At 36.8% G+C, this 18,400-nt stretch overlaps 1 long non-coding RNA gene across 1 annotated transcript; it reads right to left on the bottom strand.

Annotated features, from left to right (window-relative positions):
- Positions 1–207: 207 nt before the first annotated feature.
- On the bottom strand, positions 208–1,650 carry LOC147476773 (uncharacterized). Its single transcript, XR_015208325.1, has 4 exons — positions 1,582–1,650; positions 1,113–1,378; positions 779–1,009; positions 208–478 (listed from the first exon to the last, which is right to left on the bottom strand). It is a non-coding gene; the product is annotated as an uncharacterized LOC147476773 (long non-coding RNA).
- Positions 1,651–18,400: the final 16,750 nt, after the last annotated feature.

Below are 18,400 nucleotides of genomic sequence, written 5' to 3'. Positions count from 1 at the left end.
TAGGATAGAGTCCTATACTCATCTAATATCAGATAGGATAGAGTCATATACTCATCTAATATCTGATAGGATAGAATCCTATACTCATCTAATATCGATAGGATAGAGTCCTATACTCATCTAATATCGATAGGATAGAGTCCTATACTCGATGGTTTATCCTTATCTTGGTGGGCGCCTATCCAACCTTTTATTTCCAACATATACGGTTAAAAGGATTTGACAAGTCCCTTTCCCCTGATAACTTCCAAAGCATGTGGTTACACACGCCCCACCAAAGACACACACACCCACACCAAGTCACCAACCACCCAAAGATGTGGTGGAAGTATTTGCCAAATCCCTTCCCCAAATAATCACACACAGCAGATTTCCTAGATATTGACAAATTACCGACGGAGTATGTAATCATACCCAACACTTGCTATGATATCTCTCTTGACATGAGGTTAAACATGAAATCTGATGCAAGAGAAACCTACACATCAAATGACGATATTAAACAAAATTATGATATAGCAATAGTGACAGGTAACAACAAGATAGCCCCTATATCATACAAACATGACTTTCAAACTGCCATATTTACAAGTCAAATATTACAATCGACATAGAACATGCTAACTACATGCTAACTACATAAAACCAACATATAGGAACTAGAGGACCTACATTGTGACATAAATATCGCTATTATAAAAAGCATCTTCTACCAAGGCTGGAAAAGAGCACACCAGAGACAGTGGAATATATCCATACCCCTACAGAAAATAATTACCTAATTCCGATAGAGAAAACCAAGGGTCTAGAGTATAAATTGCATGACGAGCCTTTCAGTTCAATACAAGCAATGGAACTTCAATTCACAAATATATTTGATGTTGTGCCAAGTGTAATTATGTCCCCACTGGACAATGTCTACTTCCACTGTCGAGGATTGTGAACCGTCGAGAGAGTTCAAAAGTGTCCCATTTAGGCTCCCCATGTTCACCAATTCCCATTTCAGCTTCTGTCAACAAAACATTAGAAATTTAGAATACTCAATACCATCTCGAAGAACCTCAAGAGTTGGAAAGATGCAAGACAAAGCACATGCAAATGAAAACGCTTACATTTAAGTTCCAATTAATCATAGCATGCTTTCAAGAAATCTCTGAATCCTTCAGCAATAGATCACTTGGAGAAACTCTTCCAAGTGTCAGTGGAAGTCGAGAGGTATCTTTAACTAACATTCCAGATGTTATCTACTGCTCTCGAGCAGCTTTTGGTCACCACTGGCTCCAGGACCCTAACTCACTCAAGGAGCTCTAAATTTCCTTACCATGTCAGGAACCAGAGAGAGGACAGGACTAGGAGTCTTCAGCTGAATGTCGCAAATCTTTTAAACAGAAAAAAGAAATTAATAAAAACAGTAGTATTATTGGAGCCTTCAACAGGATGTCCCCTATCTGGACCAACTATGTGCAATGTAGACCATTTAGAAATTTACATAAACGCCAAATAATTCATAACGGTAATAAGGGAAGGATTGACAACTACCGAGAACGATATAGATATATTAGGAAGAGAAAAGAACCTTGCCTCTGTATTTTTCAATGAACCAAGTGCTACACAAGCTGTAGAAAGCGAAGAACTTTTCCTTTGAATTTGATAGACAATTGAACATAATTTTTTATATTAGTTATTCAACCCCTGCAACATGTTTATCACATTGCTATGATAATTCCTAATAAAGTACTAAAATATTATTAATAATCATTATCGCAGATGAACCATATACCAGTTACTTTATTTGATTGTTCATTAAACAATACTAAGGAACACTATTATTAGCTATGCTCATAACTAAGGACAACTACTTTATACGTTTTTGTCTTTCCCTATTTGAGGCAATGAGATATCTTATACAATTCTTAAAAACACGACTTTCTTCCATCTTTCCCCTCAAACCATAAAAATAGAAGTGCGCGAACTCTCTCACTATCAAAAATCCACTTCATGTTATTTTAAGCTTGCTAGGTAGTAAGTATATTAAGCAATTATGGTTTTAATATTGAACCACTTTTAAATTAATCACTTCCCAAAATCTACCCAACTCTAAATATAATTAACGACGTAATGTTTGATTAGCTGTGCGAATGTTGGGATTTGCTAAGCACTCCTGAAGGCCTCTTAGAGCTATGATCATTCTAACTTTTTGATGTGGAAAATTGATCCATAGTGTTACTTTATTTTCAGTAATTAAATAGTGTTGATCAGCTTATTTGAATATTTCCTTTATTTTCAATTTCTCCTTAGCCATTGCTAATATAGTGACAGACGAGCTTTCCCTAAGGTTCTAGATCCCCCTGAAGCACACTGCAGTGGAGTGTAAACCCACTACTCATCCCCTTTACTCTTTAGGACAACAAGATAATGGAATCAGTCCTACCATGAAAAGGTATGTGGGCCCGCAATATACACTCATTTCCAATGTTCAGCCCATATCCAGCCCTTATTCAAATATTTATCTATATATTTCTAATATTGATTGTTTCCAATATTCTATCTAATAAAGAGTTTGTTTCTAATACAACTTTTACTAACCGTACAACTCCAAAAGAGACAAATAGACTTAGTATTCTAATTGTATATGACTTCTAAGACAAAAAACATATATAGCCAGCCCTTATTCAAATATCTATTTCTAATAAATAGTTTGTTTCTAATACAACTTCTACTAACCGTACAACACCAAAAGAAGCAAATAGAGTTAGTATTCTAATTGTATAGGACTTCTAACACAAAAAATATACATGTATATATATAGATTCCGATCACATAAAACATAATTCTTTCCCCACAGAAGAGCAGCTGAGCACTGATAGCAAAAGCTTAAAATAAAAAGGTCAAACTCTTGCATCTTTAGGTTTTTTCTCCTAAATTTTGTGTCTTCAACTTTTGTTTATGTAACTTCTATGTAACTTTTTTATTTGGGATAGGATATGTAACTTATTTTAAATTTTTAATAGATCTGAATGATTTTTTAATATATTTTTTTATTGCCCTCTATAGTTTTTCCTCTCCTTTTATGTTTTGACAACATGAAAAACAATTTCAAAAGCATATTACCTTAGAAGAAAACAATGCAAAGTTCATCTAGATATTGCCTCTTCATTCTAGCGTACAAACTCAGTCACTACAGTACCACATATCTGCTGGTGTGTGACAAGGGAAGTGAAGCTCCTTTAGAGCGCCCAATTGTTCTAGCTGATTCAGATTGTTGGCTAACAACCATCCCAGTACTTGCTACTTGCCCTATTGCCACCTGCAATGAACATTGATTCATTTTTATTTCTTGAACAGTATATAGTTCATTTAGAAGATGCTAAAAAAGGCAACTCCTAAAAGAAAGATTACAGAGTAATAATGGTAGCCTTCACAAAGGCAATAGTAATTGAACAAAAATTGGCTATGAGTATGATGACTGGAGCACTTTCAGTGCGTAAAAGAGCATTAGAGAACTAGAGCGCAGTACCACATATCTGCTTGTGTTTGACGAGGGCAGTGAAGCTCCTTTAGAGCGCCCAATTGTTTCAGCTGAATCAGATTGTTGGCTTTCAGCACGTAGTTCTTCCATCTACAAAGAATGAAAGTTCTATAATGCCAATAATAAAAACAGAATGATTCAATAGACATTCCGAGACAGCATATACCATATTTTGGATTAACCAAACATGAGTAGGGCTTTGTACCACTGAAAGGCAATTATAGGACTCTTGATTTTGGAAATTCAAATTCAAAGGACTCGCCCAGACTAAGGCGCAGACATATGATTTTTCATAGAACTATTACCTCACTTTAGTCGTTTCTTTTATGATGTCGTTTATTAGCAACTATGAGAAAAGCTTATTATATGCGTCAATGGCTCCTCCATTGACATTTAATTTATAAAATCTTCTGTCTCTTTTCAACACTCACCTCAACCACCTAATTTACAAACAACAACATCAAATCCCTAATCATTTAAAAAAATTGCCTCCTTACACACTTAGCTTACGTTGATTCTACTATAAACATTCTAAACTAAGATGTATTCCTAATCTTGATAAAATTGTTTACTACAGAGAAATGGATTACGCCAGAGTTATTCAAGCTTCAAGAAGAACAATACTAAATACCATACTACTATCACTCGGTATTTATGAAAACCTATATATAACACCATTTTAGATGGAAACAAATTTACTTCAAATGTTACTATACAAGTACAAGTTTTAAAAAATGAAGAAATGATTGAAACTTTCCGAGGAACTCACAAGTAACACGGTTGAAATCGAAAAATGCAATCGAAATTTGAGAAGCACTTGGTTATTTGCATCATATCAATGAATTCGAAATCAGAGACTTCAATTTAAAAGAATTATTGATGAGACGTAGTCAATTTGAAGAAGCAACAATCCAGATAAACAATCTTGAAGGGACAAATCATTATCTAAGTGTACTACTACAATCTCTTCAAGTTCACCACATTGTCGTTCAGTAACAATTAATTGATTTGGAGAAATAGAACATCGATTTGAAGAAAGCTGGTACAAAATATGCGGAAATAGTCAACATTATAAAAGACTCCAATGATCGTAGCAGCTAATGATATTGCCCAGACTCTCACCTAGAAAAGACTCAATCGAGTAGAACTGCAATCCGATTGAAAATTTATTATTCTGAATATTAGTTACTTTGTTTTAAATATGAAGAAATTATCTTTTCTTAGTTGAATTCTCATATGCATTTAGCCGTTTAACTGCATGGATATGTCAGAACGTTGTATCTTACATAGCTGTTTGGTTTGCAAGTTCTCGGAAAACTAAGCATCATATCTTAAATGACTGCTCTCTAACAGATTTGTCAATGACAAAAAACCCTTTCTCTCCCAACCTCCTAACGGTGTTATCTGCTTCTTGGACCCCTTTGTCCTTGCAAAAACCATCAATCAAAGTGGTAAATGTGGAGACATTGGGGAAATGACCAGCCTCCAACATCTCAACACAAAAGGCAGCAGTGTCCTCCAAATTTCTGCCTCTACAGAGCCCCTGAATCAAGACGGTATAACTGAACGCATTGGGAGGGATGCCATTGGTCATCCTGCCCAACAGAGAGCATGCTATATTACAACCCTTTTCTCCCTTCTAACTATGTGAAAAACAGAAAAGGATCACTATGGAGATGAGGGAAGGACAGTATTCAAGAAGGATTCAAGTGTCATTCAAACCCATGCTGGAAGATATTATGAAACAACTCAATTTGAATCAACCTATTTACAAAAATTATTTGAAGAACGGAATGTATAATGCAAGTGTCCAGGTGAGCAAAATTGTAGTGGGTATTACAAATATTAGAGGACAACCATCACAAACACTCGAAGAGTCTGAAAACAGTGCAGCAAGAAGCGCAATTAGATTCATACGTAAATGTATCTTTTCGAAGTTGGTGACTACAACTTGGAGAAGTTGAAAAAAACCCAAAAGTTCGTAAAAGAACAGCAAGAAAGAATCGAATTTCTTGAGAAATCAATGAATCTCAAACAATGAACAAAGGCAAGTTTTAAATTTAATATTATTTTTCATAAATGTATATATCATTAACTTCTAAAACTTTAGGTTGGAAGAATTGCCGAACATAGCGGAATATCCAGTACAGATATTATAAGTATTATTTTAGACAATACCAAACTCATGATTAAGGAGAATGAATAACGGTACTCGAGTCTCAACAGATTCAATAAAAAGGTAAACAAATTCAAAATTTATATTTGTTTGGTTAATTTTAATTTTTAAGTGTTTGACTAACTATAAATTGATCTATGAAATTATGCAGCGAAATCAATTTCGAAAACTTATCACTCAAAACTTCAAAGATATGCTAATGTACTGCACCAAAATATTAAAGATGGACGATCCAGAATTTCACAACGAAATATTGGAAGAAAATCAATACAGATGTCAAATATCAATTGACGTTCCAATCCAAATGTTTAACATCAAAGACAATCACCAATTCAAAGGAGATTCAAAAACAAGTCTAGAAGATTTAGAAAATTCAGCATCAAAGAAAGCAATTGATTTTCTGCGCAGTGAGATAGGCTTCGAAGTAGTAGACTATAACTGGGAACAAATAGAAGAAATTTGCAACAAACTTGAGATTGTAGAAAAGAACGACATGCTTAGAAATCAGTGGATACAAATTTAGGAAGAAGAAATTAACAGACTGAAAGAAGAGATTAAGTATCTAAAGGCAATTATGAAGAAGGAATGGGAAAACAAATAGTAGTTTTTAGAATTAGGTGAGTTATTATTTTGTCGCTTTAAGTAATTATTTCACTGAACTATCTTTTTGAGTTGAGGTTTTTTAATAATTCTACCTATCTTTGTCGCTATTATGCTTCATTTTCCACTACTTTTTGTTTTAGTATCTCAATACTTTGAATGGATGCATCTATAGTAGTTTAACTGTGGAGACTTCCTAAAGTAGAAATACTTTCTTGGATTTTAGTTTTCAATAGTGCAAGTGGATGTGCTTATAACAAATGAAAGAATCCAACCCTCTTCCACACATTCAAATCCAACGTATACTACACAAAGATGAAATAAAATTTCAAGAGACTATCGGAAAAAAGAGAAGTTGAATATTATCTCCGATGTCTACTTCTTTGTACACCAACCCATCCCACCTTTTCTCACATCTTCCTCACCTTAAGTTTCCTCATCTCAACTTACCAATCTTTCCTTCTACTTAAATCCATCTACAGAGAAGCATCATTGCCATAAAAGACCAACAGTAATAGTGAACCTCAAGAAAAAGAACCCGTGGCTCGACCCCTATGACTATGAATAGGATTTTTGATCACATACGTAGAAAAGTAAAGAGTTTCCCAGTGCTTGCTCCATCAAATGTAATGGATTCTTCTATATCAGAGATATCGATATGTAGAGGTAGATATCCATATGAGAGCCAGAATGAACTTCACATGGTTACTGAGGTACCATACTCAGATAGAGATAAAATCCACATAGAGATTGTAACTATTTCAGATTCAGAACCAGGAGATCCAGAAAATCACAGTTATGGTACCAATGAAGATACAGTTTCTACATATCATATCAAGGCCAAGAGCTCATGGATCTTCAAGGAAGACATGATGGAAGGTACAGAGATTATATATGTACAATCCATTTATTGTTATCTGCCTATTTAATGGAACCTTACCCATTTTTTTTCTTTATCCAAGTTGGCTGTGTTGCTGAATCTGAAGAAAGTAGCTTTAGTGCAGTAACTCAAGAAACTGTATTTGATCATATAGCTAAGCACTTCCCAGATTTTACTACAACAAAGGTCATGAAATTAGAGCCTTTTACGCCTACGAGAGATTGCTTCAACAAGGAACAATCAAAACTACCTTATGTTGTTGGAGTTCACCGAGGAATAAATTTTAGTACCAAAGAGAGACAAATGTGGTTCCAGATTCTGGACATGGAGAAGTGGAAGAACATATCTATAGATTCAACAATGGGAATTGAACATGTGACATTATTATTCATGACTACAGCTAACGAGAAAGTCAGTTATATCTAATCAAATGTAAATGCAGCAGAGAACATGACTATCTCATATTTTTTGTGGATTTGTAGACATTAGGAATTGGATCCGGAACATTGAAGAACACGCATCCAATAATGTGAACAAAAAATTATTCGGCAACAAAGCTGACATGGATGAGAGCAAGAGGGTAACACCAAACTTGGATAAAAAAAATCAAATTCCCTAAAAGTTTTCTGAATTTAGCTTGATTGATTTTTTTTAATAGGCTGTGCTAACTTCTAGGGGTGAAGCGCTTGTCGATGAATATGGCATCAAGTTCTTCAAGACAGTAAGTTCATACCAGTATCACATTTCATCCCACTAACCCACTGTCAACATATTTACGATTAGCATCCTCAATAGGTGGTATTGTACGTTCTTACCTCAGAATGATATGTGCACAAACCTTTGTTGTTTTGTGATAAGAGCCCAAAGCTATAGTTTTAACCCCTTAATATCATTACATTTAGACCAATTATGTGTATAATAAATATGAGTTAGTACTGTTTACGTGCGTTTATGTATTTCAGGCATTGGAGTTAAATATGTGAAGAAACATGTCACTTTTGCGAGATAAAAGAGCAAAGGTTGGTTGCTAAGAAGTTCTATGATTAAAGACCAAGATTCAAGGAGAAAAAGCCTTTTTAAAGCCCGGTCAAAGCTAAAAAGTCAAAATCAACGCTAGCAGAAATATAGCAAAAAAGTCAACAGAACTTCCGTAGGCTGTATCTTTGGACTTAGACCTCGGAATTGGGCCTATTATATGTCAAAACGACCGGCTCGAAAAGATCTTTCTAACGGTTTAGGCCTTGACCCAATCAGAGGAGCAAAAGTGGACGAAAATACTGTTGCAATAATTTCCAGCAGAGAAACCTCTTTTTGGACATTTGTAATTAGGTTTTGGGCTTGATTTAAGGGCCCAAAACATGGCTCCAAAGTCCATGCACGAAAATGTAGACCTAGCCTCTCTTATAAAAAGAGAACTAAGGCATGTACTTTCATATACTTAGACTTAGATAGATATAATTAATTAGAGATAGATAATTAGAACTTAGACTTAATTATTAGTTTAAACTTAAGTTATTTATTGTTCTTTAGTATTCATTAGATTAATAAAAGAAAGTTTATTTTTCATTATATTTTCTTCTTATTTATATGTTTATGATAGTCTAATGACTTCTAGCTAAACCTCCATTAGAGGGGTTTGATGAAGCTTGATAAAGACTTGATGTGTTAGTTAGGATTATTGCTTTTAAGAGTTTCACTCTGGTAGGATAGTTGATTCTCCATGAGAATGGGTTGAACTTTCTCACATGCTAATTATTAGTTGGCAGAGATTGCCATGAGTAATTAGGGATCAAACACTTAATCTTATTTGATTAGGATTACAATAATCTACACTAGCATATTAGGAGTACATCAAGTGGATTCAAATCCCCCTAATCCCTTCTCCATATTCATATTTAATATTCATATATCATAGCATAAATTAAACATCTTATTTAAGTTCAATTGCCATAGTAGTATAAATTCAAATCATTACTCTCATTTGTTTTGTTAGTATCGATTAAACTAGAGGAAACTTACGTTTAAAGGACTAGGAGTGGAACGAATTCTCTACTTCATATATTGCATGATTCATGATAGTAGAACTTTGATAGCATTAGTAAATTAACTTTAGTTTTACTTATTCATAGCATAAATAGTTAAGAGTAGGTTAAAACAAACGTTTTTACGTTTATCAAATGGCGCCGCTGCCGTCTTAGTTATGTTTAAATTCGTCTCCTTTAGTATTTTTGTCCCTACCAAAACCCCATTAAACCCACCCACCCTTGTTTGGTTCTGACTGTGTTTATTTGGTTAAGATTTTTTTTTTCAGAATTCTACATGGAGCACGCCCGCGCCCATAATAGGCTATCCCGGGAGCGCGCACACCCTAAAAACACTGGACATTGGTTCAGGCAAGAGCACGCCCGCACCCACTTCTGAATTAGCCCGATTTTCACAGGTTAGTTTCCAAATCACTTCGTTCAAGTTATTCAGTGTTTCCAACTTCGTGAATACACTGTGATCGCATATACAAGATGCTATTCAAACGAGTAGCAAGGAGGCATTCAGGTACTCCTGCTTCCACTCCTCGCCTCTCCTGTTAGAGGATTTATTCTAGCATATCAGGGTTGTTTGACTATTGATAGTGGTTTATTTTATATTGGCTGTAGCCTTGTATGAGATTAAGGTCCGGTACTAGTAAACCATCTTCTGTTATTTATCGCAAATGTCAACGCACACACCTATCTAGAATACCACACACTACACCTGCACCAATGGTTGACGAAACAGAGACTCCTCTCTCTGATTTTTATAATGCCCTTAACGATAGCCCTAAGTCTTGCATCGTTCTTGCAGACCCAGTGGGGGATTTTTGAATCCCCTCGAATATATTTAATTTGTTACCAGTTTTTCATGGGTTAGACCATGAAAAGCCTTATCAGCATATGCGTAGGATAGAACAAGTTCTTACCACATTTCATCATCCTACCGTTGGTTTGGAGCAAATTAAATTGAGGGTGTTTTCTTTCACCATCGCCGATAAGGCGGCATCTTAGTTAACTGCCCAAGCGCCTAATTATGTGGACTCATAAGCCAAACTTGTTCAATTATTCATGGAACAGTTTTACCCACCGCTAAAAACAGATGAAATGCTTCAAAAGATTCATTTCTTCCGCCAGAATCCTCATGAATACTTTTCAGAGGCCTGGAATAGGTTCACTGATCTTCTCATCGAGTGTCCACATCATAACCTTGCGAAAGACACGCTTGTTCGTGCCTTTTTCAAAGGGCTTTTACATCACCATAAAGAGGTTCTTGACATAATGACTGGGGGTAGGTTCCTTAGTAAAGGTGCCTCTGAGGCTTATAGGTTCTTGGAAGATCAATCTAAAACGTCAAAATAACTGGGGGGTAATGACATCCCCCACTATAGTAATTCTTCTTCCACAGTTAAGGCTGCCAGTATGTTTGAGGTTAAATATGATCCTGAGCTAAAAACTTTAATCGAATCTCTCACTAAAAAGGTAGAAGTCATTTCTGTCCAACAACAACCTACCCCTGTCATGAACGTCAACACTCTTCCATGTAATTTCTGTTACAGCCTTGAGCATACCGACTCCTATTGTCCTCTAGTCTATGAACAACCATTCGCTCACTCGGACAATGTTTGTTCCATTAATAGCAAACCTAATGCACCTTGGAGACAACATCCCAACTTCGGTTGAAAAAATAATCATCAAGTTACACCTCCAGGGTTTAATAATTAAAATGTTAGGCCAATGCCAAATTACAACCATGCTCCACCGAGACAAGGACAAGGCCAAGGTAATTATAATAATAATTATAGTGCTAATAGAGGTATCGTTCTGATTACTAATAACTATCGCAACCCACCCGTTAATAATCAACGTGAGATAGTTCCAGTCACACCACCTGTGACCACTACACCTACACAACCGGATCATCTTGACGTCTTCATACAGGCTAACCAGTAGATGTTACAATCCATTAATCAATCTAACCAATATATGTTACAAGCCATTAATCTTTCCATCCAGCAGTTAGCCCAAGAGAAAACCCAACCAAAAGGTGTGTTTCCAAGTCAAGCCATACCTAATCCTAAAATGCCAAACACAGCCTTTGAAGTAATCGGTATTCTTAGTAATGAAAATATAAACGTAGGTGAGCTAAATGCTATCACCACTCTCCGTTCTGGCAGAGTGGTTGATAACACTGTCATTTTGCTTATGGTTACCCCACCAATGGTCCCTACACCTGATATTTTACTAGATACCAAAGTAGTAACTGATGATCCTACTCCTTGAGAGGTACCAGTTAAACCTCAACCCAAGAGGAAAATGGCCAAGGTTAAAGCTCCTATTGATCCATATGCTAAATATAAAGAAAACCCACCGTTTTCCCAGAGACTAATCATGTTACACAAGAATACTAACCTTGATGAGATTAGGGAGGTTTTTAAGAATCTAACGATTAACCTACCTTTTCTTGACGCTATTAAAAAGTTACCACAACACGCTAAGTTTCTAAAAGAGTTGTGTACTACTAGGCGGAAAACCAATATACCAAAAGATGCCTTTTTAACTGAACAGTTCCCAACTCTATCTGAACATAATGGAATCGTTAAGTACAAGGACCCCGGTCGTCCTACTATATAATGCACCTTGGGGGATACCCATACGACGATTGCCCTATTAGACCTGGAGGCGAGTGTTAACTTACTCCCTTATTATTTATATAAGAAAATAGGTATACAGGAGATACAACCAACTAAAATGAAAAATGCAATTAGCTGATCGGTCTATTAAGTATCCTAAGGGTGTTGTTAAAAACGTGCTGGTTAAGGTTCAAGATTTTTACTACCCAGCAGACTTCGTTATCCTAGACATAGAAGTCGCTAACGACTCTATTCCTATTATTTTAGGGTGTCCCTTCTTGGAAATTGCCAACGCGATCATAAACTGCCACGATGGTTCAATGTCCGTGTCTTTTGGTCATCTTTCTGTTGAGGTAAATGTTTTCAAGATGATGAAACAATTACCCGATTTGTCTATAGATGGGGAAGTTAGCATGATCGAGAGCTTAGCTCAAGATTATTTCAACAATACGTTTCCAGAAAATCAAATGCACTAGTTCCTTTCCTTCGATAGTTCCGACTTCGTTGATGACTCCTACTTAGAGGAAGTCAGCGCCATTTTCGAGTCTACCCCTATCTTAGATCCTTCTGACGCTCTACCTTCCGAGTTTGAGGACCTCTTACCTAAACAGGTTTTCACTACTCAAGACGAGGATCCTCTGGAATCCTTTTTACCAATTCCTCCCACCCCTGTGCTTAAACCTTTTCCTGCTGAGTTGAAATATATCCAGCTTGATCTGGATGGTAGTCATCCGGTGATCATATCTTCTCAGTTATCTACTGATGAAGAGGCACGTTTGATTAGGGTGATTAGGGAACATCGTTCCGCGATCGGTTGGTCCCTGGATGACATTAAAGGGATTGACCCTGGTGTATGCACACATCGCATACATTTGGAGGATAATGTGAAGACTTCACGTGAACCTCAATATCGTTTGAACCTTGCTATGAAAGAGGTGGTCAGGGAGGAAGTCTTATGGTTACTCGATGCGGGGATCATATATCCTATTTCCGATAGTGAATAGGTAAGTCCTATTCATGTAGTCCCTAAGAAATCGGGGGTTACCATTGTTCATAATGTTGCGGGTGAATATGTTTCCACGCGTGTCCCTATGAAATGGAGGATCTGTATTGATTATAGATGCTTAAATGCCATGACACGAAAGGATCACTTTCCTTTACCCTTTATAGATTGGATGCTCGAACGTCTAGTTGGTCATGCTTATTATTGTTTTTTAGATGGCTATTCTGGCTATTTTCAGATCATTATCGATCCGATAACCCAGACAAGACTACCTTCACAAGTCCTTTTGGAACATATGCATATAAACGGATGCCCTTTGGTCTCTATAATGCTCCCGGTACCTTCCAGCGGTGTATGCTTCATATATTTAGTGACATGGTGGAGCGCTTTAAGGAAGTTTTCATGGATGATTTTTCTATCTATAGAGACTCTTTTAGTGAGTGTCTGTCTAACTTTTCCCAGGTGTTGACATGATGTGAGAAGAAAATTTTGGTTTTAAATTGGGAAAAGTGTCGTTTTATGGTAAAGAAAGGGATAGTGCTAGGTCATATTGTATCTTGTGACGACATAGAAGCAGATAAGGCTAAATTGGATAAGATAGTGACTTTACCTATACCACAGACTGTCCGTGACATTAGAGCCTTTTTAGGCCATGCGGGTTTCTATAGGCATTTTATCAAGGATTTTTCGAAAATAGCTAGGCCTTTAACTAATTTGCTTTTAAAGGATGCCATCTTTGATTTCAATTTTGACTGCATGCAGGCTTTTACAACTTTAAAAGCCGATTTAACATCTGCACCGATTATACAGTCTCCTGATTGGTCTAAACCTTCCGAGCTTATGTGCGACGCTAGCGATTATGTTGTTGGTGCTGTGTTAGGACAAAAACTAGACGATAAGTCGACTGTAATTTATTATGCTAGTAAAACTTTAAATGATGCTCAACGTAATTACACTACTACTAAAAAGGAATTTTTAGCTGTGGTTTATGCTCTAGATAAGTTCCGCCCTTATTTGATTGGTTCTAAGACCTTAGTCTACACCGACCATGCAGCTCTTAGGTACCTTCTCGCCAAGAAGGATGCTAAACAGAGATTGATCTGATGAATTCTTCTCCTACAAGAGTTTACCCTAGAAATTAAGGATAAACGAGGGTGAAAAATGTAGTTGCTGATCACCTATATAGACTTACCAATGACAGTGATAGTGATTCTGAGTCCATACTTGATTCTTTTCCTGATGAGCATCTTTATGCTATTTTTCCTGCACCATGGTATGCTAACATTGTGAACTACTTAACTTCTGATATTATTCCTGATATTTGGTCCAAAAATGAACGTAAGAGGTTTTTGGCCAGAGTTAAGCTATACTACTGGGATTAACCCTACCTTTTTAAGTATTGTGTGGATCTGATTATTCGTCGTTGTATTCCCCAGTGGGAATATTATAAGGTTTTATCCTTCTGCCATGACAAAGAGTGTGGTGGCCATTTTAGTGGTATGAAAACAGCTGCTAAAGTTCTTCAATGTGGTTTTTATTGGCCTACACTTTTTAAAGATGCCCAAGTTTATTGCAAGACTTGTGTTCGTTGCCAACAACTTGGGCGTATTACTAAACGTAATATGATGCCATTAAACCCCATTTTGGTGGTAGAAATTTTTGATGTATGGGGCATTGATTTCATGGGTCATTTTCCTGTTTTCCACGGTTTTGTTTATATTCTTGTTGTCGTGGACTACGTTTCCAAATGGATAGAGTCCATGGCTTGCCGTAACAATGACCATAAGATAGTTGTGTATTTTGTTAAGGAATATATTTTCTGTCGTTTTGGCATTCCTTAAGCCATCATCAGTGATGGCGGAACATATTTTTGCAACAGAGTTGTTGCTTCTTTAGTTAAAAAGTATGGAGTTACCCATAAGGTGGCAACTCCTTATCATCAACAAACTAGTGGCCAGGTAGAAGTCTCTAATAGGGAAATAAAGAAAATATTAGAAACAATAATAAATCCTGATAGGAAAGATTGATCTAAGCATCTTACTGATGCCTTATGGGCATATCGGACTACTTTTAAAACTCCTATAGGTATGTCTCCCTTTAGACTTGTGTTTGGAAAACCTTGTCATTTTCCCGTTGAATTAGAGCACCGTGCTATGTGGGCTATAAAAAACCTTAACTTCAATTATGATGAGGCCGGTGTCAGGCACAAATTGCAATTAAATGAGCTTGAAGAAATTCGTAGCGATTCCTATGATCTCGCAAAAGATTATAAAGCTAGCATGAAACGTGTTCATGATAAACAAATTTTGCGTAAGGTGTTTGTGGTTAGTCAAAAGGTCTTGCTTTACAACTCCCGTTTGCACATTTTCCCTGGAAAATTAAAAACCCGTTGGTCTGGTCCTTTTATGGTCACTGAAGTCACCCTTTACGGGGCAATCACCTTGTTAAATCCCAATGCAACAGTACCTTTAAAGTTAATGGCCAACGATTAAAACATTTTCACGAGTTAATGTCCCCAGATGTTGAGGATGTCCTTTTACAGGACTCTGTCTATGAGGACTGACCTTTGTTGTTGGTGTACTGCCTTTCATTTCCATATATGGGTAAGTGCACCATTCAGGTAACCGGGCCCGCCCTTTGGAGTGTATGGTTGTAAGTATCGGATCCTAAGTCTACGTTTTACATAATTCACGTTTTCTACTCTTGCATGTTTTCTCGATTTTTTAGTCATGTTTCTCTATGGTGTGGTGTGAATTATGTCTTTGTTCCTTTATTGTTTTCCTTTATATTAAAACTTATTCATAAAAAATAGAAAATGTTAAAACTATTAAAATATGTAATCTATCAAGTCTCAGGAATCTGACTTTAAAAGACCCACATGTTTAAACAAATTTTCTAAACCATGTTTTCAAAATTTGTTTGGGGGTGGGTGTTGGTCTTTCCATTCTTGTTCGCTTAACTTCCTATTCTTGTTAATTATGTCATTTAGTCACATTTTGATTCGGGTTGACAATATCTATGAATTTAGATTCTTTTTGCTCACATAACTTACGTTATGCACACACTACGAGGCATTTTCCATTTTCTTACATGTCAACCATGGTTAGATTTGAGTTTTTTTTATAGATCATTGGATTGTACTCTCTTTGATGATCATTTTCATAGCTCATTCGCAAAAATCGGACTGTTAACGAATCGGAAATTTTAGTTTTAATTTTACGTGGCATAGGATAGAATGGGCATTTCGAAATTTGTTCTGGGCTAAACCCAACAGGTTAAACCGCACGCGTTTAAACCCCTTCGCGTTCTTCATATTCTCCCCGCCTCCAAGAATACATCGAAACATAAAAAAAAATAAAAAATAAAAAAATCCAACAAACCACCGCGACCCACTCCAATTTTTTTCAAAAGAGTTTCAATTAAACCTTTTCCCCACCTAGCATTCACCCCAAATTCAAATTCCAAACCCCAATGACTTCTTAAAACCGAAAAATTCTTTCGGAACAAGCTTTTACTTCCGACCATTTTACACCCTTTTACAGTGATGAGATGATTAGTATGAAGTGGTGGAAGTTGTGGCATTCGGTGAATGTTTTTTATCACACCGATTTGGTGTTGAATTTCTATAAGAAGAGGGAGATTGAGGGGAGGAAGATTTTTGTGAAGGTGAATGGTACGAGGAGAGAAGTGTGTACAGCTATGTTATCTAGGATTCTTGGCGTTGAGGCAAGACACAACCTCGTACTCACAATGCAGGAATATCAGTGGAGTGGGATCGATGCATTGATGCAAGAGACTGTATTGGAAGAACAGTACAATGCGAAATCGCATTGTGTTCGCCAGTCATCTCTGAGAACCAACCAGCTAGTTGTAGCTCAGTGGCTTAGTAAGAACATCATTGGCACCTCGAAAGTCAGTGACATCGGCTCGTCTTGTCTGCACGTTCTTTGGGTTCTTCAGGAGAAGAGGTATGAGTTTTGCATCCTCGACTTTTTGATTGCTGAGCTTAGAGGCATTGGAATATATACTGCACCCTTCCATGTTTTGATTACTAAGATCATGCTGCATTTTGGAGCTGTTCTGAAAACTCAATGGATTATGTTGAAGTTGCATGCAAATGCAAAGATCTATAAGGAATGTATTCAGAAGACGTGGCGGTTGCCTGAGGATAGGGGTGTTGAGACTAAGTTGGATGATGATGATGATGAGGAAGACACGACATGTTTTGAGGTCGATGCCTTGGAAAAGGCTACTTCTGATATAGAGTGCATGGCATTGCTTCATCGTGGCCTACGTTCGCTTAATACCATTTGTGAGGATCTGCGGATTAGGCAGGTTAACATCCATCATAATTTTAAGGAGCTCAGTGCTAGTAACCGGGAGCTCCAGGCTAACATGGAGACCCTAGTCCAGCGTGAGGAATCCATGAACTCATATATAGAGAGATAGCAGAAGTTCCAAGTAGAAGTTCTACGACGCTTGCCAGCTGATGGGGGTTCTTCTTCGGATACCTCTGTGAGGCATGAGCATCGTCGGCACAGGACGGATAACCCTGGCCCATCATCATCACATGGCTAGTTTACTTTGTATTCTTGTTGTGTTAAGACTTGTTTTCTTGTTTTTCGTAGATTTTGTTTTCGAATTGTTAGTTAAGTAGTTAATATTTGGATTTTGTAATTGTTATTTATTTTAATTTAATTTGAAGTTATTTTAGTTTCTGGCATATGCTATGTGTTGTATCGTGAATTCCACCCTTTCAACTTGTTTGGGGGTGGAATTATTTATTTAGAAATGCCTATAATCATATCCACACATTTTTGTCGAATTATTATTGTTTGCTTGATTATGATTGAATTATGTGAGAATGTTGCTAAATTGGTATAGCTAGAATTATCAAGTGTTGTTTGGTGCAACCTCAAGGAGTCATAAATAGATGATTGTTATTTTAATTCCAGCCAAAAAGCTATTGGTTTGGATTTGGAGCATGCCTCTTGTCTAGTTCTATTTTCATTTTAGAAATATCTTTTTCCATCATGTTGCCTTAACTAGTTGGGAAGCTTGTGGAACTTAGAAACTAGTTCTCTATAAATCCTTGGTGCACTCTCAACTTCACATCACTCATCTCACTTTGCATCTCTCACTTTGCTTTTGAATTTTCACTTCATAGCACTCATCATACTCGGAGCGCGCACGCCCTCTGTTTTGCCTATACTCAGAGCGTGTGCCCTCAGAGCACTGGACATCGAGCAAGGCAAGAACGCGCCCGCGCCCTTCCACAGACAAAGTTGAGTGTGCCCGCGCCCTTCACCTCCGCAGCCACTTCCAGTTCTGATTTTTTTGTAAGTTCTTTTGAGGTTGTTTCCAACAGTTCTAGAGTGTGTTGTGTGATATGAAGTCCCCTATGATCATACCAGAGATGTCATTCGAAGATTTGTTTGCAAATGACACATGGATCTTGGTTCCGCAACGTGATTATACAGGCAAGATGGCAGCCTCTAATGGTAAGCCCTGATAAACTATATTCTCCTGCACTTACAACTTATTTTTATGAGCAT

Source organism: Coptis chinensis, chromosome 9 (assembly GCF_015680905.1).
Source record: "Coptis chinensis isolate HL-2020 chromosome 9, ASM1568090v1, whole genome shotgun sequence".
Taxonomy (NCBI): Eukaryota; Viridiplantae; Streptophyta; class Magnoliopsida; order Ranunculales; family Ranunculaceae; genus Coptis; species Coptis chinensis.
The sequence above is the reverse complement of the archived record's forward strand: the minus strand, read 5'-3'. Positions and strand labels throughout refer to the sequence as shown.